At 44.1% G+C, this 22,472-nt stretch overlaps 1 protein-coding gene across 1 annotated transcript in view; it reads left to right on the top strand.

Annotated features, from left to right (window-relative positions):
• Positions 1-12,584: 12,584 nt before the first annotated feature.
• LOC143818455 (protein FAM240B-like) overlaps positions 12,585-22,472 on the top strand; it is a 105,560-nt gene continuing 95,672 nt past the window's right edge. The window contains exon 1 of the mRNA XM_077299752.1: positions 12,585-12,650. The gene's annotated coding sequence lies outside the window, so the exon portion shown is untranslated. The remainder of the gene's footprint in view (positions 12,651-22,472) is intronic.

The raw sequence follows: 22,472 nt of genomic DNA, 5'->3' as shown, positions 1-22,472 counted from the left end.
TGACACCTTTTCCTTTACCATATAATGTACTGAAAAAAATGAAGAAAAAAAATGAAAAGGAAAAAAAGCAATTCCTCACTGTTTTTTGGGTTTTGTTCTTATGGTATTCATTGTACAAAAAAAATTGACCTGGTAACATTTCCCAGGTCAGTACAATTATTGAGATATAAAACTTTCAGAGGTTTTTTTTTTAACCCCTTAACTCCCGGAGCTTTTTTCGGTTTTGCGTTTTCGTTTTTCGCTCCCCCCATTCCCAGAGCCATAACTTTTATATTTTTCTGTCATTATAGCCATGTGATAGCTTATTTTTTTACTTTTTTTTTGTACTTTTGAAAGATGCCATTGGTTTTACCATGTCATGTCACAGAAAACAGGAAAAAAATTCCAAGTGTGGTAAAATTGCATTAAAAGCACAATACCTCACATTTTTTTGCTTGGCTTTTTTGCTAAGTTCACTAAATGCTAAAACTGACTGTTATTTATGATTCTCCAGGTCATTATGAGTTCATAGACACCAAACATGTCTAGGTTCTTTTTTATCTAAGTGGTGAAACAAAATTCCGAAGTTTGCTAAAATAAAAAAAAATTGCCCCATTTTCCGAGACCCGTAGCGTCTCAATTTTTCATGATCTCGAGTTGGGTGAGGGCTTATTTTTTGCGTCCCAAGCTGACATTTTTAATTATAAAATTTTTGTGCAGATACGTTCTTTTGATGGCCCATTATTGCATTTTAATACAATGTCGCGGCGACAAAAAAAAATGTAATTCTGATTTTTTCCTCGCTATGCCATCTAGCGATCAGGTTAAAACTTTTTTTATCGATAGATCGGGCAATTCTGAATGCGGCAATACCAAATATGTTTGTTTGATTTTATTTTTATTGTTTTATTCTGAAAGGGGCAAAAGGGGGTGATTTGAACTTTTTAATATTTATTATTTTTTTTTTTCCTTTTTGTTAAAAAACATATTTTGTTTTACTTTTGGCATGCCTAAATTGCCTCCATGGGAGACTAGAAGCTGCCACAACTTAATCGGCTCTGCTACATAGAGGTGATACTCAGATCGCATCTATGTAGCTGAATTGCAGACTTGCTATGAGCGCCGACCAAAGGGTGACTGACAGCAATCCAGCATCAACAACCATAGAGGTGTCAAGGAGACCTCTGGTTGTCATGTCGACACACCAGTGACCCACGATCAAGTGACGCAGGTCACCGGTGTGCGCATTTCGGCTCAATGGCCGGAAGCGCTTGTTAAATGCCGCTGTCATTTTGACAGCGGCATTTAACCTGTTACTAGCTGTGGGCGGTTCAAAACAGCTGACATGTCCTGGCTTTGAGGTGGGCTCACAGCCAGAGCCCACATCAAAGTGGGGGATACTACCATTGGCGTAATAGTACATCCGATGGCAGTAAGGGGTTAAATAAGTGGTGGAAAGAATAATGAATTTAAAAAAAATTGCCGTGTCTTCATTTTCTGCAATAATAATTTACATAGAAAAAACAACATTCTCCTATGAAACTGAGCCGCAGACAAATGCAAATACCATATGCAAATAAAACTCGGCTGCGGCCATGATCCTAATGTCATTTTACTGTGATCCAGGTGTTGATGAGATGAAGAACTTAATTTCTCCATCTTCTCCAGTGTGCGTATATCAGACTGCACTCGGATGACATTCGAGTGCAGTCCGATGTTTTGCATGCACTCATAGACTTCTATAGGTGCTCACCATCTGATATATGCTTCCAATCACATCATGAAGTGATTTTTTTTTCATACTGACTCGCCATGAGAAAAAAAGCCAGTTGGCAAAAGCTATGTGCAAATGGAGTCTTTTTGTTGAGGTTTCAAACCAGAAACTCCAAGAATTTGCAGAGTTTCTGCTCCAAAAACTCCTCAAAAAAACTCCATGTGCACAGTCTAATCATTGCCAGCAAAACTGAGTCAATAAGTGTATGTGCACACTGAGCCTTTTTTCACTAAAATAAGCATTAGTTTTCCAATACAGACTGCTTCAGAAAACACTTCTCCATTTGAAGTATTTGGGCTATGTGCACACCATGACTTTTTCTCATGGATTCCCATAGAATCAGAAAACACTCTAAAGAATGAAATATGCATTTCTATGTAAAAATTACTTGCTATGTTCAGTCTTTAAACATCTTTTAACCACTTCAGGTTTCTAAAAAGGCCAAATGATTAAAAGAAGTGAAGGGTCTATTCTTTTGGCGTTGGTGGTTTCAGCTGGGAATATGCTCTACACTTTACAATAAAAGACAATGGGAAAGCTCAAAAGATGCTAGGAAGACAACCGGAGCCTCCTATCATTTGGCTGAAGAACCATTATCTGGTTATCCGTTAACCGTAATGTTTCCATTTTTAATAAGTAAAAAAAAAAAAACTGGAAACTTACAGTTAAAAAGTCTTCTCAAATACCATGGGAAAACCCTCCCAAAAAAGATGTATAAAAAAGATTGTCTGAAAAGAACGCTCAGGAAATGACTGATAAAATGACACAAAAAAAGCTTCAGGAAAAAGAGTTTCCCGATGTTTCTTCTGCTTGGAAAACACGTTGGGTTTGCCTGAGCTTAACCCCTTAATGACAACCGATACACATTAAAACGGCAGTCGTTAAGGGTACTTATTCCATCATTGCTGTTTTAAAACGGCGATTGGGGAATAAGGGAATAGCACCGCCGAGCGGTGGTGATTCCCACAGGTGTCAGCTGTACATGACAGCTGACACCCTGCAGTATCAGATCTGCCCTGTTTTGCGACTGATCATGGCCGATTAAACCCTGAAATACCGCTGTCTATCATGAGAGTGGTATTTAAGTTGTTGCAAGGGGGTCTCAAGGCCCGCTTAGTAACCATCGGACCCACGTGATGAGAATCCCGGGTCCTGCTGGGTACCAAAGTACCCTGAGGTCATGTGATGACCCCATGGCATGGTAGCCTGTGAAATCCAGTTATAAGCTGGGTCTCACAGACTGTGTCACTGAGACAATGACAGTCTCATACACTGTACATGAGTAGCGTTGAGCGATACCTTCCAATATTCGAAAGTATCGGTATCGGATTGGATCGGCCGATACCGGCAAAATATCGGATCTCACCGATACCGATACCCGATACCAATACAAGTCAATGGGACACAAATATCGGAAGGTATCCTGGATGGTTCCCAGGGTCTGAAGGAGAGGAAACTCTCCTTCAGGCCCTGGGATCCATATCCATGTAAAAAATAAAGAATAAAAATAAAAAATATGGATATACTCACCCCTCCGGCGGACCCTGGACCTTAGCGATGTAACCGGCAGCCTCCGTTCCTAAGAATGCAGAGTGAAGGACCTTCGATGACGTCGCGGCTTGTGATTGGTCGCGTGACCACTCACGCGACCAATCACAAGCCACGACGTCATCGCAGGTCCTACACTCACTGCATTCTTAGGAATGGAGGCTGCCGATTACACCGCTGTTGTGAATTCTGCTCTTGGGCTCCCTCCGGTGGTTGTAAGTGGTAGCGCTGCTGTCTCTGAATCACAGCATTTATCAGGTGTTTTCACTTTTTGCAATTTGGACAGGGCTATTTAGTCTTGCTTCACCCTTTAGTCAGTGCCAGTTGTCCATTGTTCCTGGAGGATTCACATCCCTGCCTGGTCTCTTCTGCTTTGCAGTTCTTTTCAACAAAGATAAGTTCTGGCCTTGATTTTGCTGTCCACATGCTGTGGTCTTATTGTTCAGTTATTTTCCATGTTTTGTCTTGTCCAGCTTGGTCTGTATAAGGATTTGTTTAGTCAAGCTGGTATCTCTGGAGATGCAGATATACCCTCCATGTCTTTAGTTAGCTGTGGAGTTTTTGTATTTTCTGTGGTGGATATTTTCTAGTGTTTTAATACTGACCGCATAGTACTCTGTCCTGTCCTTTCTATTTAGCTAGAAGTGGCCTCCTTTGCTAAATTCTCATTTCAGTCTGTGTATGTTTTTTCCCTCTCCTCTCACAGTCAATATTTGTGGGGGGCTGCCTGTTCTTTGGGGATTTTCTCTGAGGCAAGATAGTTTTCCCTTTTCTATCTCTAGGGGTGATTAGTCCTCCGGCTGTGTCGAGATGTCTAGGGAGCGCTAGGTACATTCCACGGCTACTTCTAGTTGCGGTGTTAGGTTCAGGGTCTGTGGTCAGTACAGGTACCACCTTCTCCAGAGTACGTCCCATGCTGCTCTTAGGCCACCAGATCATAACACACCGCTAAGGTCCAGGGTCCGCCGGACTGGTGAGTATATCCATATTTTTTATTTTTATTCTTTATTTTTTACATGAATATGGATCCCAGGGCCTGAAGGAGAGTCTCCTCTCCTCCAGACCCTGGGAACCATACACTGGGAACTTCCGATTCCGATATCACAAAAATATCGGAACTCGGTATCGGAATTCCGATACAGCAAATATCAGCCGATACCCGATACTTGCGGTATCGGAATGCTCAACACTATACATGAGTACTGCAGTGTATGAGAATAAGTGATCAAAATAAAAATACTACATGTCACACAGTGAGACAAAGTAAAAAAGTGAAAAAAGTACAATAAAATGTAAAAAAGTTTAAAAAACAAATAAAAGTGCACGCAAATAACTAAAATTCTTTTCGCCACTCAAAACGCAGCGTTTAAAAAAAAAAATAAGCAAAAAAGTTACACATAATTGATATCGCTGCTTCCTGAACGACCTGCTCTATAATATTGGCACATTACTTTACTCTATTTGGCTTTAACACCATACAAAAAAATTTAAAACACACCAAAAATGTCACTGTTTCATCATACTGACTCACAAAAAAGTGAATAAAAAGCGATAAAAAAGTCATATGTAAAAAAAATGGTATAAATGAAAACGCCAAACTGTCCAGCAAAAAGAAGCACTAATATGGCTCATTTGGCAAAAAAATATACAGCTCTCAGAATATGACAATGTAATGCAAATTAATTTTTGTAAAATATTGCTTTTAGTCTGTAAAAAGAGCAAGGCTTAAAAAATCAATATAAATCTGGTATTGCTGTAATTGCACCGACCCAATGAACAAATAGGTCTTATCACTTTTAGAGCACGGTGAACAGCGCATAAAAAATAAAAGCAATAACTGAATTGCTGTTTTTGTTCATTCTGTGTCTTAAAATCTGAATAAAAAGCTATCAAAAATATTATGTACCCCAAAATGTTACCAAAAAAATCTGTAACTCGTCCAGCCAAAAATAAGTGCTCATACAGCTCTGTTCACCCAAAAATAAAAAGTTGCAGTCCTCAGAGTATTGCAACAAGAAAAACTAATTTTATTAAAAAAAAAACATTTTTACTGTGTGACAGCAAAACCTAAAAAAACGATGTAAATATGGTATCGCTGTAATCTGACCATCCCAAAGAATAAATTCGCCTAATCACTTATACTACACAGGGAACGCAAAAATAAATATAAGAACTGTTCTTGTACTGCTGTCTATTTGTTCATTCTACATTCTACCTCCCAGAAATCGGTATAAGGCTCGACTCACATTTATCTTGCGCTGTCCGCTGAGCGCTTTCCATGTAAATTTTCCAAAACCGTGCTTCAGACAAAAACCTCGATGGAACCACTCACTTATGAGGCAGATGGAGCCACTTTGGACTGGTCTGTGCTCCATCGGTGTCCCATCCTTTTAGGTGTCTTTTTAGTGCACAATCGTGGGCGACCACAGATCTGAGCATGTCTAAAAAGATAGCTACCACCGCAGCAGATGGAGTACAAAGTGTCTCCATCTGCCTCATGGTGGGTGGTTCCGCTTGGGGTTTCATCTGAATCGCATTTTTGTGGGATTTACACGGAAACCCCGAGGTAAGTGCTTAGCGTAGAACACAAGAATGTGATACCAGCCATATACTGGAAGTGATCAAAAAATATAATGTAGCCCAAAATGTTACCAATGAAACCCTAATTTATCCTACACAAAACCATCCCCCACTCAGGTCCGTCATCTGTCACTGGAATTAAAGGGGGTTCCCACGTTATTAGTAGAACAAAGACTCTTTGGAAAAAGGACATGGCCCCCCTTCAAATAAAATGTAGTGAATTCCGTGCACCCAAATCTAAATGCCCCTCTCCTTCTGAGCCTCACTGTGCCTAAGCCACTGTAAGTGGCCAGATGTTTGGCATTATTGTAATGGAGAGATGGCACTTAACTTACAGGTGTGTATCGCTAGAAGCACAAGCTGGGCACAATGTATGGGGCCCTGCAATGTATGGGGGCTCTGCGCTGCATGGGGACACAGTGTATAGGTACTAGACTGGCAGATTTGAAAATCTCCAGAAAAAAAGCATGGCGTGAATTTTACTAAATGTAACGGTGGCACCGTGCTGGAGTACCTCTTTCAGTACCACTCCGTGTTTCAGGAGGTCCACTCTGCTTTGGCTGGAGTCTGAATGAAAGGACGCTGGCTGGAATTGCTTGGTTACATGGGCGCATATAAAAGATCACTGCTTCTCCACGTATTTCCAGTGTGAACACACTTTACTGACAGGACACAGAATATATATCACACAGATACAGAGGGCAGGCCAATTGAAAAGCGGCAGGCCAGACATACATTACAATAGCCGCAGGTGGCCGGAGCCTGCCGATATTTACTGTGAGAATTACAAAGGTGGGGGAGGTCAGAAGGGGGATATATTTTCCCCTCTGCCTAGGGGCGCAGCCTGTGGGCTGATGCATTAGGGACATGCATCTCACATGTAACCTATTATACATACATATAACTGCACAACATATTCTGGGTGCTGGGGGGTTCCGTAACACTAAATATTAACTGCAGCTGTAGATGAATTCATTGAGAGGTTTCTACAGTAGGGTCAGTTTTTAGGTTTTTCTGCTGTTCTGGCAACTTAGGGGCTCCACAAATGTCGCCTTTATACTATTCTAGCAAAATCTGTGCTCCAAAAGCCAAATAGTGCTCCTTCCTTCTCAGCCCTGACCTGTGGCATAACAGTAATTTCTGACAACATATGGGGCAGCACCACGTTTGGGAGAAATTGCACAATAAAATGTGGGGCCTAGCTTCACCTATTAACCCTTGTGTACATGACAAATTTGCAGTAAATATAAAAATTACATTTTTAACACTAAAATTTCATATTCCATGTCTCAATGTTATTAAATTCTGGGAGGCACCCATAGGTTCAAAATACTCACTACACCCCTAGATGAATTCATTGAGGGCTTAGTTTTCAAAATGGGGTCAAGTTTGGGGGGTTTCTGCTGTTTTCACATGTCAGGGGCTCTTCAAATGTAACATGGCATTCATAAGCTATCCCAGGCAAATAGCACTCTTTCCTTTCCTAGGCTTGCCATGTGTCCAAGCAAAAGCTTTTGACCACATATGGGGTATAGTCTCATGAGGGACAAATTGCACAACAAATTACAGTGTCCGCTTTCTCATATTATCCATTGTGAAAATTACAAATTTGGGGCAAAAATGACATTTTCGTAGAAAAAAAATAGAACTTTTTCAATATGACAACCTAATGTTATCAAATGCTGTGTCCTACCTGTTGGTTCAAATGGCTCACTATACCCCTGGATAAAATCCTTGAGGGGTGTAGTTTGCAAAATGTCGTAACTTGTAGGGGATTTTCACTGTTTAGGCACATCAGGGGCTCTCCAAAGGCGAGATGACGCTCACAGACCATTCCATCAAAGTATGCGCTCAAAAAATCACTTCCTTTCCGAGCCCTGCCATGCCCCCAATCAGTAGTTTTCCCCCAGATCAGGAGCTCTCCAAATGCGACATGGCATTTGCTTTCGATTCCAGCCATTTTTGCGTTCAAAAAGTCAAACGGTGCTCCTTTCCTTCGGAGACCTGTCGTGCACCAAGATATTAGTATTCCCCCACATATGGGGTATCAGGAGAAATTTCACAACAAATTTTGGGTTCCATTTTCTCCTGCCAGCCTTGTGAGAATAAAAGAATTGGTGCTACAAATATATTTTTGTGCATAAAATGTTATTTCTTATTTTGACACTTATCCGTTATAAATTTCTGTGAAGTAACTGGGATTTCAAAGTGCTCACCTAACATCTAGATACATTCCTTAAGGGGGTCTAGCTTCCAAAATGTCATTACTTGTGGGGAGTTTTCACTGTTTATGCACATCAGTTTTTAGACTGGTGTCACTTTTGGGTATTTTCTGTCATATAGGCCCCCTAAAGTCACTTTAAATGTGATGTGGTCCCTAAAAAAATTGTTTTGTAAATTTTGTTTGGAAAAATAAATTGCTGGACAACTTTTAACACTTCTAATTTTCTAATAAAAACAATTATGTTTAAAAAATAATGCAGATGTAAAGTAGATATGTGGGAAATGTTATTTATTAACTATTTTTTGTGACCTAACTTTTTGATTTAACGGCATAAGAATTAAAATTAGAAAATTGCGAAATTTTCAGCAAATTTCTGATATTTTCACAAATAATTGCAAGACATGTCAAACAAATGTTACAAGTATTATGAAGTACAATATGTCACTAGAAAACAATCAGTAGGATCCGTTGAATTGTTCCAGAGTTATTATCACATAAAGTGACACTGGTCAGATTTCAAAAATTTGGCCCGGTCGTAAAGGTCAAAATTGTCTCGGTCACTAAGGCTATGTGCACACGTAGAATGGTCCACTGCGGATTTTTCCGCAGCGGATTTGATAAATCCGCAGGGCAAAAACACTGCGTTTTTCCTGCGGATTTACCATGGTTTTTGTGCGGATTCCACTGTGGTTTTACATCTGCGGTTTTCTATTATGGAGCAGGTGTAAAACCGCTGCGGATTCCGCATAAAGAATTGACATGCTGCGGAATGTAAACCGCTGCGTTTCCGCGAGTTTTTTTCCGCAGCATGGGCACAGCGTTTTCGGTTTCCCATAGGTTTACATTGTACTGTAAACTCATGGGAAACTGCTGAGGACCCGCAGCTGCAGAAGCGCTGCAGATCCGCAGCAAAATCCGCAGCGTGTGCACAGAGCCAAAGAGGTTAAAAGACATTGAGTGCACACAGCCATTGAAAAGTTTGTCATTACCTACAGGGTTTCTGAAGAGTTTTTTGAAGATTTCTTGTCTGTGAATCCTTTTGATTGAACAGTGCTTAGGAATCACTTCGAGTCACTTCCTTTTATTTTCCACCAGGCATTTTTTTCAAGATCAGAAATTTAACAAAAATATTCAAAACACTGAACATATGTACAGCAAAGAGGATGGACAAAGATAGGAATGGGAAGTGCCTTTTGAGTATTTTTTAGGTGATTTTTGCAGGCATTTTCTGAAGCGGACCAGCTAAAGAAAAACCTCATAAAACTCTTTATGCACATACACTTTCTGTGCCTCAAACACCAGAACACTTACTCTATTCTCATGCACCATTCTTCTCTTCCAGATGGCACATTTTGATCGCTTGTCAGTACTCATATATAACATTACTAATTTTTCTCAAGTATCGGCACACTTGGAGGAATCGTCTCAGTGGAATCTCTACCTTTTATCGGACCACTTCTACTTGGAAATGGATGGATTCTAGTTATACGAACCTGTTAAGACATTTATGCAAAATACAGTGGGGCAAAAAAGTATTTAGTCAGTCAGCAATAGTGCAAGTTCCACCACTTAAAAAGATGAGAGGCGTCTGTAATTTACATCATAGGTAGACCTCAACTATGGGAGACAAACTGAGAAAAAAAAATCCAGAAAATCACATTGTCTGCTTTTTTATCATTTTATTTGCATATTATGGTGGAAAATAAGTATTTGGTCAGAAACAAAATTTCATCTCAATACTTTGTAATATATCCTTTGTTGGCAATGACAGAGGTCAAACGTTTTCTGTAAGTCTTCACAAGGTTGCCACACACTGTTGTTGGTATGTTGGCCCATTCCTCCATGCAAATCTCCTCTAGAGCAGTGATGTTTTTGGCTTTTCGCTTGGCAACACGGACTTTCAACTCCCTCCAAATGTTTTCTATAGGGTTGAGATCTGGAAACTGGCTAGGCCACTCCAGGACCTTGAAATGCTTCTTATGAAGCCACTCCTTCGTTGCCCTGGCGGTGTGCTTTGGATCATTGTCATGTTGAAAGACCCAGCCACGTTTCATCTTCAATGCCCTTGCTGATGGAAGGAGGTTTGCACTCAAAATCTCACGATACATGGCCCCATTCATTCTTTCATGTACCCGGATCAGTCGTCCTGGCCCCTTTGCAGAGAAACAGCCCCAAAGCATGATGTTTCCACCACCATGCTTTACAGTAGGTATGGTGTTGGATGGATGCAACTCAGTATTCTTTTTCCTCCAAACACGACAAGTTGTGTTTCTACCAAACAGTTCCAGTTTGGTTTCATCAGACCATAGGACATTCTCCCAAAACTCCTCTGGATCATCCAAATGCTCTCTAGCAAACTTCAGACGGGCCCGGACATGCACTGGCTTAAGCAGTGGGACACGTCTGGCACTGCAGGATCTGAGTCCATGGTGGCGTAGTGTGTTACTTATGGTAGGCCTTGTTACATTGGTCCCAGCTCTCTGCAGTTCATTCACTAGGTCCCCCCGCGTGGTTCTGGGATTTTTGCTCACCGTTCTTGTGATCATTCTGACCCCACGGGGTGGGATTTTGCGTGGAGCCCCAGATCGAGGGAGATTATCAGTGGTCTTGAATGTCTTCCATTTTCTAATTATTGCTCCCACTGTTGATTTCTTCACTCCAAGCTGGTTGGCTATTGCAGATTCAGTCTTCCCAGCCTGGTGCAGGGCTACAATTTTGTTTCTGGTGTCCTTTGACAGCTCTTTGGTCTTCACCATAGTGGAGTTTGGAGTCAGACTGTTTGAGGGTGTGCACAGGTGTCTTTTTATACTGATAACAAGTTTAAACAGGTGCCATTACTACAGGTAATGAGTGGAGGAAAGAGGAGACTCTTAAAGAAGAAGTTACAGGTCTGTGAGAGCCAGAAATCTTGATTGTTTGTTTCTGACCAAATACTTATTTTCCACCATAATATGCAAATAAAATGATAAAAAAACAGACAATGTGATTTTCTGGATTTTTTTTTCTCAGTTTGTCTCCCATAGTTGAGGTCTACCTATGATGTAAATTACAGACGCCTCTCATCTTTTTAAGTGGTGGAACTTGCACTATTGCTGACTGACTAAATACTTTTTTGCCCCACTGTATATCTTTTCTTTTTCCTAATATTCACTTTAACCCCTTAAAGAGCGCCAATACGCCTTTTAACGGCGGCAGTTAAGGGTACTTAAACCATAGCGCCGCTAATTAACGGCGCTGTGGAAAAAGTGAATAGCGCCCCCCAGAGTCAGATTTTCTCTGGGGTCTCGGTTTGCCGGGGGTAGCCGAGACCACCAGAGAACATGATTCCCGGGGGTTTTTACTGACCCCCGAGTTGCGATCGCCGGTAATTAACCGTTTACCGGCAGTCGCAACAAAAAAAACACGATTTGCCATTTAATTTCTCTGTCCTCCGATGTGATCGCCCATCAGAGGACAGAGAAATGGGGTCCCCGATCGCCCCCCGAGACTCACCTGTCTCCCCCGGTGCTCCTCGTGGCTCCCGATGGGCGCCGCCATCTTGTTCCGGGAAAAAAATGGCGGGCGCATGCGCAGTGCGCCTGCCGCCCGGCAACCGGAAGATCTTTGGGGTCTCGGCTGCCGGGGGCAGCCGAGACCCCAAAGAACATGATCGGGGTCGGTTTTTACCAACCCCTGTTTTGCGATCGCCTGTAATTAACCGTTTACTGGCGGCCGCAAAAAAAAAGCGATGTCATTCTCTGTCCTCTGATGTGATCACACAAAGTGACTTTAAAGTGACTTTAAATGTGAGATGGTCCCTAAAAATAATGGTTTTCTAAATTTTGTTGTAAAAATGAGAAATCGCTGGTCATATTTTAACCCTTATAACTTCCTAACAAAAAATAATGTTGTTTCCAAAATTGTGCTGATGTAAAGTAGACATGTGGAAAACGTTATTTATTAACTATTTTGTGTGAGATATATCTCTGATTTAAGGGCATAAAAATTCAAAGTTTGAAAATTGCAAAATTTTAAATTTTTTTGCCATATTTCCGTTTTTTTCATAAATAATCGCAAGTAATATCGAAGAAATGTTACCACTAACATGAAGTAGAATATGTCACGAAAAAACATTCTCAGAATCAGCGGGATCCCTTAAAGTGTTAAAGCGTTCCAGAGTTATAACCTCATAAAGTGACAGTGGTCAGAATTGTAAAAATTGGCTCGGTCATTAAGTACCAAATCGGCTCTGTCACTAAGGGGTTAATAAAAATATTGACTTATATATCAGTAGCACCTTAATCACTGGGTGATTTAATAAGAGCAAGTGACTGCAGATTGTCGTCTTGTACAGTCACTTAACTCTCCGTTCAAAAATGCTGCCAGTCCTGTAACAACCAGAGGAAGTGTTAAAATAGTGTCTGTCACTCAAGCAGTGCAGACAGAGGTGACACATGAGGTCACTCCCCACATGATCCCTGCTAAGACATATAGCTAGGACACAGGAGGAGCGGGCTCACATCCATCCACATCTATTTCAGAGTCCGCAGGACAATCAGCACAACAGTAAGAACAATGCATTAGTTACAAGATTATAACTATTATTTCTTTTCTCTTACCCTTTCAGTCTATCGTTTCTGTATCTAGTGTATATTAATATTGATATATTAGTGCACATGTTGTTGTTCACCCCCTCTCCATGCAATGACATTCTCCCCATATTATAATAAATGTCTTGTGCTTCTATACTGCACTTTCTACTGTAAAAGCAATAAACCTATAATTACTTAAGATGTAATTTACCTTCTCAGCCAACATCCGTCATGCAGTCTCCTATGATCTTTATGTTTACATGTTGCTTTAATTAGGTAGCGTCCAATACTTCGATGATGACAAATGAAGTGGCAATTAAATTAATGAACGTGACGCTATTTTACATGGTTGTCTTAATATAGCTGTTGCGTAAAGACATAGTTAATTATCATAGAATGTTCTTAGACTTCGTTCATTTTCTAAAACTTTTTACTAAGCATGAAAATATATAAGTATATGATAGTGTTTATTATTAGAGATGAGCTGATCGATCCGTGGAGGATCAAGTTCAAGTAGATTTTCCTGAAATTTGCAGTTTCACACGAATTTGAACACTTTGCGATTCAGTGCAAAACTACCATTTCTCACACTGCTGAAGCATCGGACCAATGTCATTGTGGGTTGCTGCATGATCTTCTCCATAAAGCCCTGCAGCTGTGACGTCTAGTAGATCATTATACCTTGTACAATGGTGGTCAGTATTAGGGCCATCACAGATCAGCGGCTCCCAGCCGAGCACAGTTTGTATGGCAGAGTCGTTTTCCATCTTCAGAGTCACTGGGCATGTCTCTCTCTCTTCTTTGGCAAGTGTAAACTGTTATAACCAGCAAAGTCCCCTCTCTTCTGTAGAGTGCAAGCTCTTATGGCTAATGGGGTCCTCTCTCTCTTTCTCTCCTCTATAAAGTGTAAGCTCTTGCTATTGCAGCGCCCCAGAGTCCTGGTCGTTGCAGTACTGTGGCTCCGCCGCTAAGGGGGGCTATGGTACGTCTGATGGCACTGAAGGAGTTCATCTGACCAGGTATCACATACACCAATACATTTCACAGTCTGGCCTCCAGGGGGAGCTAAGGGTACTATTCATTAGGCCACTCCTCACAGTCTGGTAAAATTGGGGGTTAGGCAGGAAGTTAGAGAGAAAGCTGACTGGGTTGGAACCAGGCAACACCTTGTGGCAGAGGGTGTTGTGGGGGAAGATTCGGTAGGGTCCCTGTCAGGGGTGGGATCCTGACAGAGGCCTGGCAACGAGAAAGAATGTTACGGGACCGTGCCTGCTCAGTATAGCGGCGGTGCCCCAAGAAAGGACAAGAAGCGAGATTTATTGTGCTGAGTGAGAAACGAGATCAAAGCAAGAAGGAGAATACCAGTAGGAGTCGTGCTGTAAGATCGAGGCAACATCCTACTGAGGCGCAAACAACCGGCGGCCGGAACGCCGAGGAAGTACAGAGCTCTAAGCCATACTTCAAACCAACGGCAGGACAGTCAGTCACAGGCGGGCTGTCTCACCTAAATCACCTACGCAGACATAGGGGGCAACCTGTGGAGAGGGGCGACTCTAGGGTCCCGGAAAAGCTCCGAGCCTACCCGTCATACGGGTGCGTCCCAACCGTAACATCAGGGAGAACATCATCTAATCGAGTTGTGAGGGAACACGAGAAACAGACACAACAGTTGTGGGGACTATCCCATAAGCACAGCAGGGGAGGACCACAACACATAGCGCTAGCAGGAAGGCACAGATTTCCACCTGCAAAGAGAACTCTGGAGGTGCCATTGGACCGGCCGGACTTGCGCAGCCTGGTGAACCGTATTCCGGACTGAGGACCCAGAGACCTTCAGTAAAGAGGTAAAGAGACTGCAACCTGGTGTCCTCGTTATTTACTGCGACCGGCACTTCAACATCACCATATCCACACCTATCCTATTGTCTATTTATTTGGAGCGCCCCTCAGCAGGGTCACGGACCGGGCCTAGCTGCCGTGACAACCCCAGAGCAAAGACTCAGAGGCCCGGTACCGGGTACCCCTCGGCCCTGCGGCGGTGGGGGCGCTGCACTATCAGCAAGGTTCTTTCTCTCTCTCACTTTCCTTATGGTCAGTGTGGTTTTCTCTTTCTCTCACCTGTAGAATGTATTCTCTTATTATCAGCAGGGTCCTCTCTCGCTGTTTCTACTATAAGAGTGTTGTCTCTTGTGGTGTGTGGGGTCCTCTCTCTCACTCTCCTGTAGAGTGTTATCTCTTGTGGTCAGTGGGGTCCTCTCTCTCACTCTCCTGTAGAGTGTTATCTTTTGTGGTCAGTGGGGTCCTCTCTCTCACTCTCCTGTAAAGTGTTATCTCTTATTATCAGCAGGGTCCTCTCTCACTCTCCTGTAGAGTGTTATCTCTTGTGGTCAGTGGGGTCCTCTCTCTCGCTCTTTCTTCTGTAAGAGTGTTATCTCTTGTGGTCTGTGGGGTCCTCTCTCTCACTCTCCTGTAAAGTGTTATCTCTTGTGGTCAGTGGGGTCCTCTCTCACTCTCCTGTAGAGTGTTATCTCTTGTGGTCAATGGGGTCTTCTCTCTCACTCTCCTGTAGAGTGTAAGCTCTTATGGTCATTGGAGTCACCTTTCTCTTTCTCTCCCCTGTAGAGTGTAAGCTCTTACTATCAGCAAGGTTCTTTTTCTCACTCTCCTTATGGTCAGTGGGGTCATCTCTTTCTCTCACATGTAGAGTATAAACTCTTATTATCAGCAGGGTCCTCTCTACAGTAGAGTGTTATCTATTACTAGATGGAGGCCCGATGCTATTGCATCGGGAGGGCGGTAATGTCACGATGGGGGCAGGCTTTTCAGCATTTAGAATCTCTCCCCCCTATGTGCTCACCCACCTATCCACTCTCTCTTTCCCCATGTGCTGACTTCTCCCGTCTGTGCTCTCTATGACCTGTCTACCCCATGTGCTATCCCCCTTGTCTGCTGTCTCTCTCCTTCCTGTGCTGTGTTCTCAACTCATGTGCTGTCGCATATGATCTGTCTCACCCCTGTGCTGTTTCTCTCCCCCCTGTGCTCTGTATCTCTCACCCCTGTGCGCTTTCTCTCTCCCCATCTGCTGTCTTCTCCTCTCATGCCATCTCTTATTTGACCTGTGTACCTCATGTGCTCTTGTACACAGTCAGACATAGACAATTTTTAAAATGTACTTTCATTCATGGGAAAACTCCTTTAATGCGACCGGAATCCTCTGCCTGTAGACACGTCGTGCATCTACCACCGGGATCAGCTGAATGATTCACTGCGCCTACGTGGAATTCGTGCAGGCGCAGTAAATCAGACCGCTGCCATCTTTATGCAGACAGATAGCGGTGGTCACAATTAAACTGTGCATGCGCTACTCCTGTACAAAGATGGCGGCGGTCGGTGAATCATTCGGCGATCACAGTGTGGCATGATCGCAATGGTGTTCCGCTGGTGGCACCGCGCAAGAGGCTGCGCATGGCATATAGAGTGTGTGTGTGTGGTGCATATGGCGTATACAGTGTGTGTGTATGTGTGGTGCATACGGCATATACAGTGTGTGTTTGTGTGTGTGTGTGTGTGTGGTGCGTATGGCATATACAGTGTGTGTGTGTAGTGCATATGGCATATACAGTGTGTGTGTGTAGTGCTTTTGGCATATACAGTGTGTGTGTGTGTGTGTGTGTGTGTGGTGCATATTAGGGTTGAGCGACTTTCATTTTTTTAAGATCGAGTAGGGTTTTGGGAAACCCGATTTTGTCCAGAGTCGAGTCGAGTGCAGTCGGCCGATTATCGCTAAAAGTCGGGGATCGACCGAAACACGAAACCCAATGCAAGTCAATGGGGAAGCATAGTCGGCAGTGAGTGGAGGCCAGGAAAACACCTACAGTGCCCATTTTAATGCCAAAAACATCCATTCTTGTTTCTGAAGCTTGCCAATCTTAATTAACTGTATAATAATAGTTGGGCATAGGGAATTGGGGGAAAGTTGTGGGGGGAGTAGGGCTGGCTCAAGTTTTTCGTGGGCCCAGGAAATGCGGACTACGTCACGGCGGTGTTGCAGGGAAAGGTAAGTATTTAAAAGTTGCAAGTGCTGTGATCCTGAGCAAGCAGGGGGGGGCCCACTCGTTCGCATTGCCACTGGCACAGGGCCCCTCAAAGTACGGCGGTGTGTTTGCATGGCGGGGGCGCCTCCCACCAGCAGCGACACTTTTGCGTACTCTGAGGGGCCCTGTGCCAGTGACGTCGCCAACGAGTATGCCCCCCCACCTGATGAAGGAACCTGCACTTTCATCTGCACCTTCCTCTTTGTCCCTGTGTAAGGTGGTATAACATGCGGGAAGGGGAACCTTACTTTCAGCAGGGTCAGATTCTGGCTGTGTAGAGTACAAGGGGAATGTAGTGGTCTAGGTCAATGTACCAGCAGACTCATTTAGCAGTGGCTGGGCAATGGGCAGGATGAGGAGGAAACAGATATAGGGCCAAAGAATAAAGTAGGCTACATGCAGTTCAAAATTGGTAACAGGACTAAACAGGCGGCATTGCTTTGTTCAGTGGAGTAGCAAACCCAAGAGCAGCAGACACTGTTTCAAGGGCCTAACCACACTAGTAGGCCAAATGCAGTTTAATATCTGATAGTATAGGGCGAAAGCCAGAATGTGGAAGCTCAGCTTTGTTCAGTTGAGGACAACACCAGGGAGGGGCAGACACCTTTAGTAGGCCGGAAAAGCCTATTGCATTTTTTAAAATGGAAATTTGGAGCAGAAGGTTGAAGCTCAGCTTTATTTAGTTGAGGGCAACACCAGGGAGGGGCAGAAGCCGTTAGTAGGCCCTAACCACCATTTTTTTTTTTTAAAACCACTTAATGAGAGCCGGAAGGTTGAAGCTCAGCTTTATTTAGTTGAGGACAACACCAGGCAGGGGCACACAGACAGACACCTTTAGTAGGCCGGAAAAGCCTATTGCATTTTTTAAAATGGTAATTTGGAGCAGAAGGTTGAAGCTCAGCTTTATTTAGTTGAGGGCAACACCAGGGAGGGGCAGAAGCCGTTAGTAGGCCCTAACCACCATTTTTTTTTTTTTAAAACCACTTAATGAGAGCCGGAAGGTTGAAGCTCAGCTTTATTTAGTTGAGGACAACACCAGGCAGGGGCACACAGACAGACACCTTTAGTAGGCCGGAAAAGCCTATTGCATTTTTTAAAATGGTAATTTGGAGCAGAAGGTTGAAGCTCAGCTTTATTTAGTTGAGGACAACACCAGGCAGGGGCACACAGACAGACACCTTTAGTAGGCCGGAAAAGCCTATTGCATTTTTTAAAATGGTAATTTGGAGCAGAAGGTTGAAGCTCAGCTTTATTTAGTTGAGGGCAACACCAGGGAGGGGCAGAAGCCGTTAGTAGGCCCTAACCACCATTTTTTTTTTTTAAAACCACTTAATGAGAGCCGGAAGGTTGAAGCTCAGCTTTATTTAGTTGAGGGCAACACCAGGGAGGGGCAGAAGCCGTTAGTAGGCCCTAACCACCCTTTTTTTTTTTTAAAACCACTTAATGAGAGCCGGAAGGTTGAAGCTCAGCTTTATTTAGTTGAGGACAACACCAGGCAGGGGCACACAGACAGACACCTTTAGTAGGCCGGAAAAGCCTATTGCATTTTTTAAAATGGTAATTTGGAGCAGAAGGTTGAAGCTCAGCTTTATTTAGTTGAGGGCAACACCAGGGAGGGGCAGAAGCCGTTAGTAGGCCCTAACCACCATTTTTTTTTTTTAAAACCACTTAATGAGAGCCGGAAGGTTGAAGCTCAGCTTTATTTAGTTGAGGACAACACCAGGCAGGGGCACACAGACAGACACCTTTAGTAGGCCGGAAAAGCCTATTGCATTTTTTAAAATGGTAATTTGGAGCAGAAGGTTGAAGCTCAGCTTTATTTAGTTGAGGGCAACACCAGGGAGGGGCAGAAGCCGTTAGTAGGCCCTAACCACCATTTTTTTTTTTAAAACCACTTAATGAGAGCCGGAAGGTTGAAGCTCAGCTTTATTTAGTTGAGGACAACACCAGGCAGGGGCACACAGACAGACACCTTTAGTAGGCCGGAAAAGCCTATTGCATTTTTTAAAATGGTAATTTGGAGCAGAAGGTTGAAGCTCAGCTTTATTTAGTTGAGGACAACACCAGGCAGGGGCACACAGACAGACACCTTTAGTAGGCCGGAAAAGCCTATTGCATTTTTTAAAATGGTAATTTGGAGCAGAAGGTTGAAGCTCAGCTTTATTTAGTTGAGGGCAACACCAGGCAGGGGCACACAGACAGACACCTTTAGTAGGCCGGAAAAGCCTATTGCATTTTTTAAAATAGTAATTTGGAGCAGAAGGTTGAAGCTCAGCTTTATTTAGTTGAGGGCAACACCAGGGAGGGGCAGAAGCCGTTAGTAGGCCCTAACCACCATTTTTTTTTTTAAAACCACTTAATGAGAGCCGGAAGGTTGAAGCTCAGCTTTATTTAGTTGAGGGCAACACCAGGGAGGGGCAGAAGCCGTTAGTAGGCCCTAACCAAAGTTGAAGGCCAAATGCAGTTTAATTTCTGATACTATAGGCCGAAAGCCAGAAGGTGGAAGCTCCGATTTAGACAGTGGAGGACAATTTGAATTAGGGACTGCAGACAGACTTAGTAGGCTGTCCCCTGTGGACCATGCATCCACCACATTAACCCATTGCGCCGTAATGGACACGTAATCTTCCGTGGCCATGCCTACAGGTCCATGCGTCTGTTGTCAGGTGCACCTTTGTACTCACAGATTGCCAGAGTGCATGGACAATGCGGTCTTCTACATGCTGGTGGAGGGTTGGGATGGCTTTTCTCGCAAAAGAAGTGTCGACTGGTTAGCTTGTAGCGTGGTACAGCGTAGTCCATCATGGCCTTATTAATAGTAAATAAAATATATAACTAGGCTCTATGAACTTTTAAATAGGTTCCAGGGGTACACGGGCAGCATTGGTGTGGTCAGTGGAGGAGTATTGCAAGTAGGGGCTGCAGACAGGCTATCAAAGGCCTAAAATAACAAACAGTAGGCAGTCATGGCAGTTTTACATCGGTTACATGGATACACAGGCAGGCACTCCAGGCAGCATTGTGGTCAGTGGAGGAGTATTGCAAGTAGGGGCCGCAGACAGGCTATCAAAGGCCTAAAATAACAAACAATAGGCTCATTGCAGTTTTACAGCGGTTACATGGATAGACGGGCAGGCAGCTCGGTGGTGAGTGGAGGAGTATTTAAAGTAGGGACCGCAGACAGGCTATCAAAGGCCTAACATAACAAACAATAGGCTCATGGCAGTTTTACAGCGGTTACATGGATACACGGGCAGGCAGCTTGGTGGTCAGTGGAGGAGTATTTAAAGTAGGGACCGCAGACAGGCTTCAAAGGCCTAACATAAGAAAATGGGCTGGCTGTAGGCACTTTATAATTGGTTCCAGGGGTACACGGGCAGCAGTGGTCTGGCCAGTGGAGGACTAGTGGAAGGAGGGACCGCAGACAGGCTTCAAAGGCCTAACATAAGAAAATGGGCTGGCTGTAGGCACTTTATAATTGGTTCCAGGGGTACACGGGCAGCAGTGGTCTGGTCAGTGGAGGACTAGTGGAAGGAGGGACCGCAGACAGGCTTCAAAGGCCTAACATAAAAAAATGGGCTGGCTGTAGGCACTTTATAATTGGTTCCAGGGGTACACGGGCAGCAGTGGTCTGGCCAGTGGAGGACTAGTGGAAGGAGGGACCGCAGACAGGCTTCAAAGGCCTAAAATAACAAACAATAGGCTCATGGCAGTTTTACAGCGGTTACATGGATACACGGGCAGGCAGCTTGGTGGTCAGTGGAGGAGTATTTAAAGTAGGGACCGCAGACAGGCTTCAAAGGCCTAACATAAGAAAATGGGCTGGCTGTAGGCACTTTATAATTGGTTCCAGGGGTACACGGGCAGCAGTGGTCTGGTCAGTGGAGGACTAGTGGAAGGAGGGACCGCAGACAGGCTTCAAAGGCCTAACATAAAAAAATGGGCTGGCTGTAGGCACTTTATAATTGGTTCCAGGGGTACACGGGCAGCAGTGGTCTGGTCAGTGGAGGACTAGTGGAAGGAGGGACCGCAGACAGGCTTCAAAGGCCTAAAATAACAAACAATAGGCTCATGGCAGTTTTACAGCGGTTACATGGATACACGGGCAGGCAGCTTGGTGGTCAGTGGAGGAGTATTTAAAGTAGGGACCGCAGACAGGCTTCAAAGGCCTAACATAAGAAAATGGGCTGGCTGTAGGCACTTTATAATTGGTTCCAGGGGTACACGGGCAGCAGTGGTCTGGTCAGTGGAGGACTAGTGGAAGGAGGGACCGCAGACAGGCTTCAAAGGCCTAACATAAAAAAATGGGCTGGCTGTAGGCACTTTATAATTGGTTCCAGGGGTACACGGGCAGCAGTGGTCTGGTCAGTGGAGGACTAGTGGAAGGAGGGACCGCAGACAGGCTTCAAAGGCCTAAAATAACAAACAATAGGCTCATGGCAGTTTTACAGCGGTTACATGGATACACGGGCAGGCAGCTTGGTGGTCAGTGGAGGAGTATTTAAAGTAGGGACCGCAGACAGGCTTCAAAGGCCTAACATAAGAAAATGGGCTGGCTGTAGGCACTTTATAATTGGTTCCAGGGGTACACGGGCAGCAGTGGTCTGGTCAGTGGAGGACTAGTGGAAGGAGGGACCGCAGACAGGCTTCAAAGGCCTAACATAAAAAAATGGGCTGGCTGTAGGCACTTTATAATTGGTTCCAGGGGTACACGGGCAGCAGTGGTCTGGTCAGTGGAGGACTAGTGGAAGGAGGGACCGCAGACAGGCTTCAAAGGCCTAAAATAACAAACAATAGGCTCATGGCAGTTTTACAGCGGTTACATGGATACACGGGCAGGCAGCTTGGTGGTCAGTGGAGGAGTATTTAAAGTAGGGACCGCAGACAGGCTTCAAAGGCCTAACATAAGAAAATGGGCTGGCTGTAGGCACTTTATAATTGGTTCCAGGGGTACACGGGCAGCAGTGGTCTGGTCAGTGGAGGACTAGTGGAAGGAGGGACCGCAGACAGGCTTCAAAGGCCTAACATAAAAAAATGGGCTGGCTGTAGGCACTTTATAATTGGTTCCAGGGGTACACGGGCAGCAGTGGTCTGGCCAGTGGAGGACTAGTGGAAGGAGGGACCGCAGACAGGCTTCAAAGGCCTAACATAAAAAAATGGGCTGGCTGTAGGCACTTTATAATTGGTTCCAGGGGTACACGGGCAGCAGTGGTCTGGTCAGTGGAGGACTAGTGGAAGGAGGGACCGCAGACAGGCTTCAAAGGCCTAAAATAACAAACAATAGGCTCATGGCAGTTTTACAGCGGTTACATGGATACACGGGCAGCTTGGTGGTGAGTGGAGGAGTAGTGCAAGGAGTGTCTGTCCCAGTACTCCCAAAATATAAATAGATGTTAATGTCTCGCAAAACAACCAAAACAAAAAAAAAGGTGGCATACTTAGGTACAGGGGTGGGCTCATCTGCTGAGTTTCTGACATAGTAATTTGGCAGTAACTATTTAATGGTGCCAATATAGGACACAGACACAGACTACTTTAAGTTGCATCGTAGATGTCTACAAATTTGTATTGTCAGTGCCAGACATTGAATGATGTCAGCGAATAGACTAAAGATTGGTGGAGCTGTGCGACATAATTTTGCATGTGGTAGAGCACATTTTGAGCTGGGGTAGGGGGGAACTGTCTAGAGGCCGGCGGGACCG

Source organism: Ranitomeya variabilis, chromosome 1 (genome assembly GCF_051348905.1).
Source record: "Ranitomeya variabilis isolate aRanVar5 chromosome 1, aRanVar5.hap1, whole genome shotgun sequence".
Taxonomy (NCBI): domain Eukaryota; kingdom Metazoa; phylum Chordata; class Amphibia; order Anura; family Dendrobatidae; genus Ranitomeya; species Ranitomeya variabilis.
Note: the sequence above shows the minus strand (reverse complement) of the source record. Positions and strands in the feature narration are given on the sequence as shown.